Genomic DNA, 6,000 nt, shown 5'->3' with positions numbered 1-6,000 from the left:
ACGTGGTACAGTGACCGAGAAAATGCTTTCATTATAAAACAGCTGCAAGCGATAGCTTTCGTACCACCTGATGATGTTGCTGTTTTGTTTGAACATTTTCTTCATTCTTTAGATGCACAAACAGATGGAATTTTGGAGCAGTTCCTGTCTTATTTCGAGTGTACATGGGTAGGAATCATGCAACGCGGTAGACGTCGACGCCCAATATTTGACATTTATTTATGGTCGTGTCACTCCAGAGTTCTCAGTGATCTCCCAAAAACTAACAACTCGCTAGAAGGGTGGCACCACGCCTTCAGTAGAAGAGTCAATGTCCATCACCCTAATTTATCCAAATTAATTCAGAAGCTTAGGATTGAACAGTCAAGCACTGAAATTATAATAGAACAGGCATTATCAGGGGCTGATGCGGCAAGGGAAAACAAAAAATACATTCGCCTCAAGGAAAGACTCCAAAAACTTGTACTCAACTACAATGCTGAAGATGGATTGCAATTTTTACGTGCATGTGCACATAATTGTATGTAAGAGTTTTTAATAGACTGTTCCTGTCTTTTTTTATATAAATGAGTAATTTTTTTAATAATCCTTAATAAATAATATTTTTTATTCTTTTATTTTTAATAAGTGTCGGCCAATTGTCCTGTCTGTGAATTGTCCTGTCTGTCAATTGTCTGTCGGCCAACTGTCTGTCGGCTAATTGTCTTTCGGCGAATTGTCCGCACACGACGGTATTTATATGGCTAGTCCAGTTCAATTTCTGCTCAATGGTTACCATCAGGATGTTGATAATAGGGGATTCAATGATGATAATGCAAAAGGGAGATGGTTTGATTCTCTCTCATTGGAGATGGTCATTGCCTGGTACTTGGGTGGCATAAATGATACTTGCTACTTGTAAACCCAATATTGCCCCAAGTCTTGTTGCATTTTGACATAGACTGCTTCAACATCTCAGGAGTCACAAACGTACATTGTACAATCATCAGGGAACGTTCCTACTTCTGACCTTATGTTGGAAGGAAGTTAATTGATGAAGCAGCTGAATATGGTTTGGTCTAGGACATTACCCTGAGGAACCCCTGCAGTGATGTACTAGAACTGAGATGATTGACCTCCAACCACCACAACCATCGACCTTTGTGCCAGTAAACTCCAACCAGTGGAGGGTTTTCCCTTGATTCCCATTGACTCCAAGTCTGCTAGGGTTCCTTGATGCCACTCTCGGTGAAATGCTACCTTGACGTCAAGGACAATCACTCTAACCTCACATCTGGCAAACTCAAAATTTCGAGTACCCAATTCATTAAAAAAAAAGAGAATGGGATATTTGTGGAGCCTTCGCCTTTAGTGAGTTGTTTAATTGTCCACCACTATTCACAACTGGATGTAACAGGACTGCAAAGCTTAGATCTGATCTGTTGGTTGTGGTATTGCTTAACTCTTTCTATTGTTTGCTGCTATTGTTGTTGGACACGCAAATAGTCCTGTGTTGCAGCTTCACCAGGTCGACACCTCATTTTTCGGTATGTTTGATGTTGCAAAAGACCATAAGACCATAAGACATAGGAGCAGAATTAGGCCACTTGGCCCATCAAGTCTGTTCCGCCATTCAATCATGGCTGATATTTTCTCATCCCCATTCTCCTGCCTTCTCCCCATAACCCCTGATCTCCTTAATAATCAAGACCTATCTATCTCTGTCTTAAAGACACTCAGTGAATTAGCCTCCACAGCCTTCTGCGGCAGAGTTCCACAGATTCATCACCCTCTGGCTGAAAGAATTCCTCCTCATCTCGGTTTTAAAGGATCGTCCCTTTAATCTGAGATGGTGTCCTCTGGTTCTAGTTTTTCCTACAAGTGGAAACGTCCTCTCCACGTCCACTCTATCTTGGCCTCGCAGTATCTTGTACGTTTCAATAAGATCTCCTCTCATCCTTCTAAACTCTCACCTGGCATGCTCTCCTGCACTCTTCATTGAACCAGGGTTGATCCTCTGGCTTGGTGGTAATGGTAGAGTGGGGGATATGCCAGGCCATGAGGTTACAGATTGTAGTTGTATACAATTGTGCTGCTGGCCCACAACATCTCTTGGATGTCCAGTGTTATGTAGTTAGATCTGTTCGACGTCTATCCCACTTAGCATGGTAGTAGCACCACACAACACGGTACAGGGTTTCATCAATGTGAAGACAGGACATCATCTCCACAATGTGTGATGGCCACGCCTACTAATACTGTCATGGACAGATGCATCTGTGGCAGGCAGGTTGGTGAGGATGCGATCAGATAATTTTTTCCCTCTTGTTGGTTCCCAGTCTAGCAGTTATGTCATTTAGGACCCAGCCAGCTTGGTCTACGGTGTTACTATGAAACCACTTTTAGTGATGGACATTGAAGCTCCCCATCCAGAGTACATTCAGTGCCCTTGCCACCCTCAGTTCTTCCTCCAAGTGGTGTCCATAGGGAGCGCTGATTCATCAGCTGAGGGAGCGGGTGGTGGGGCATGAGGGTAGTTCATGGTAATCAGCAGGAGAGTTTCTTGCCCATGTTTGACCTGATGCCATAAGACTTCTTCAGATTCCATTGTTGATGTTGAGGACCTCAAGGCAACTTCCTTCCAACAGTACACTATTGTACTGCCATCTCTGCTTGGTCTGTCCTACCAATGGGACAGGACATACATGGGAATGGTGATGGTGGTGGTTGAGACATTTCATGAGTATGACTGCGAGACTGTTGCTTGACTAGTTTGTGAGACAGCTCTCCCAATTTTGGCACACGTCCAAGATGCTAGTAAGTGGCTGGCTAGGCCATTTCACCATTTCAGAGGACATTTAATAGACAACCATATTGCTGTGGGTCTGGAGTCACATGCAGGCCAGAGCAGGTGAGAACAGCAGATTTCCTTCCCTAAAGAACATTTGTCAACCAGCTGGGTTTTTACGACAATGGTTTCATGGCCTTCATTAGACTTTTAGGATGGAATTCTTCAGCCATTGGGATTTACTGTTCCCACTGGCAGCGCAGCCCCATCCATGGATTTCCTGGCAGCATGGGGTGATTTCAATGGGAAATCCAGCGGGGGGATCCAGCCCCAGGGAGGGCCCTCACGGTCGCCTAGCCCGTGATTGGGGCCCACCAATCTGCGGGCGGCCCTGTGCCGTGGGGGCACTCCTTCCTTCCGCGCCGACCCCTGTAGGGCTCCGCCATGACTGGTGCGGGGAAGACAACCCCCTATGCGTGCGCCAGAATATGCCAGCTGGTCTGGTCGACTAAACCATGTCGACGGTTCTGCGCATGCGCTAACTCGCACAGTCCCTTCGGCGCCAGCTAGCGCGGCGCCAACCCCTCTGGCTCTGGCCTAGCCCCCGAAAGTGCGGAGAATTCCGCAACTTGCGGTTGGCCCGACAACGGAGTGGTTCGCACCATTCTTGGCGCCGGCATCAGGCCAATTCACCGATTGCGGTGAATCCCGCCCCTGATGTTTGAGGGCCTTTCTGTGTACAGATTGGTTTGCAGTGTTTTCCTGCTTAAGTGATTGTACACCAGATGAGGTTTGTTACAAATACAGTGCTTTGAGATTTCTTCATTACCTATGGCAATACACAAATTCCATATCTATAAACGTTCTACGTTTTTCTTTAATATTCCCAGATTGGCTCAGATGTGTTTGTATTCACCACTCCAGATTAATTTGAGTTACAGGTTACATTAAAATCTGCAAAACACAATTATGCATTGCCATAAAATGACTGGAGACATCAAAATCATAATCACCACCACCGTCTGGCTAGTTATCTCCAGTACTTCAATATAAAAATGACCTGAAAGATCTATTTAATTACAACCTAAAGTGGCACAATATACATCCTTGCCCATAATACACAATTTACAGAATTTCTGATCTATCTCAAGTGGGGTGGCACCAAATGGGGCGGGTTCCCTGCAGGATGAGAGATAACAGCGGGTACCTTCCTTGCCTTGTGCCATGGATGTCTAGCAAGCTTTTCCAGGTGACACTGGAGGCCTAGGGGCTGTTTGGTCTGTCTGTCCAGAGATGGTGTTTGAAGATTTCATTGTAAAAAGAAAGAAAATATATTTTTTTAAAAGAACTGTCAAAAATATGGACAGTGGAAGAGAAACTACGTGGAATCAGAGCTGGGATGAGGGATGTGCTGTGCACAATATTCACCTCAAGCTGTTTTATATCTCAGCCTCACAGAGCTGAAAGAATACATTGTCTAGCATTTTACTAATGCCGGTCCAAACAATTCAAACCTTACTCTCGTAAACAGGATAAGCTTTCCTTCGGTATGAATCTTGGTGGTTGAGTCCACATTGATTTCTATGATAACATTGATAATTCATGCTCCTCCTCAAACCAATGTAATGTTTTAGTGCTATTCATTCACTGGACATTAGCATCACTGGCAAAGCCAGCATGTATTACCCATCCCTAGTTACCCTTGAAAAGATGGCAGTCAGCCTTCTTGAAACACTGGTGGAGGTACTCCCACTGTGCTCTTAGAGAGGTTGTTCCAGAACTCTGATCCAATGAAAGTGCAGGTACAGAAATATAGATCAAGTGGTAAGGTGGGTGACTTGTAGGGGAACTGGGATGTGGCGCTTGTTGTGGCGATCAATTAAGAGGCGTGGTTGTGTTTCTAATGTACAGTAAGAAGTCTTACAACACCAGGTTAAAGTCCAACAGGTTTGTTTCAAACACGAGCTCCTTCCTCAGCTGCGCTCCGAAAGCTCGTGTTTGAAACAAACCTGTTGGACTTTAACCTGGTGTAAGACTTCTTACTGTGCTCCGGTCTTCGGTCTTTGGAGCACGATTACAACATATTTAATATGAGTGAGGGGGATACAGAGCCTATTTATGATACAGTGGAGGGCAATAGACAGAAAATCAAGGTGGAGATGGACAGATTAGCCTCTGCATCGGTAATTATTGAGCGGACCTTCAGGAAGATTTGGGGCTTTAAGCAGGCACCGGCCTTTACTGAGACAGGAATAAACCTCCAGATGTACATCAAAGAGACTATACCATTGCTTGGAGCATGAGTGGTAGATATTGCATTTAACAGCTAAGAAGCAAGGGCAGAGCTCCTGGTAGCAAAGGTGCATGGGCCTAATGTACCAAGGCATGACTGGCTCAGGAAAATTCAATTGAACAGGGCTGAGATAAAGGATAGAAAAGTGACAGAGAGTGTCATTCAGAAATATCCTGAGGTTTTCAAAGATGAACTGGGTACTGGGTACAGTTAAATTGTTTGTAGATCCTCAGGTTACTCCTCGCTTTTTTAAATCGAGGACAGCGCCCCATGCCTTGAAACGCAAAGTGGAGGAGGAATTAGAGTGGTTTCAAAGGCTAGCAATCATTGAGCCCATTCCGTTTTCACATTGGGCATCTCCAGTTGTTCCTATTCTTAAAAGTAATGATTCTGTCTGCATATGTGGGGATTACAAACTTAGAACCATAGGACCACAGAATTCCTACATAATAATAATCGCTTATTGTCACAAGTAGATTCAATGAAGTTACTGTGAAAAGCCCCTAGTCGCCATATTCCAGCACCTGTTCGGGGAGGCTGGTACAGGAATTGAACCCGCGCTGCTGCCTTGTTCTGCATTACAAGCCAGCTATTTAGCCCACTGTGCTAAACCAGCCCCTCATGCAAAAGGAGGCCATTCAGCCCATTGAGTCTGCACTGACCCTCTGAAAGAGCACCCCACCCAGGTCCAATCCCCCACCCCACCCCTGCAACCTCACCTAATCTGCACATCTTTGGACACCAAGGGGCAATTTAGCATGACAAATTCACCTAACCTGCACATCTTCCGACTCTGGGAGGAAACCGGAGCACCCGAAAGAAACCCTCGCAGACATTGAGAGAACATGCAAACTTTACACAGTCACCCAAGGTTGGAATCTTACCCGGTTCCCTGGCACTGTGAGGCAGTAGTTCTAACCACTGTGCCACCGTGCTGCTC

Source organism: Scyliorhinus canicula, chromosome 12 (assembly GCF_902713615.1).
Source record: "Scyliorhinus canicula chromosome 12, sScyCan1.1, whole genome shotgun sequence".
Classification (NCBI taxonomy): Eukaryota; Metazoa; Chordata; class Chondrichthyes; order Carcharhiniformes; family Scyliorhinidae; genus Scyliorhinus; species Scyliorhinus canicula.
Note: the sequence above shows the minus strand (reverse complement) of the source record.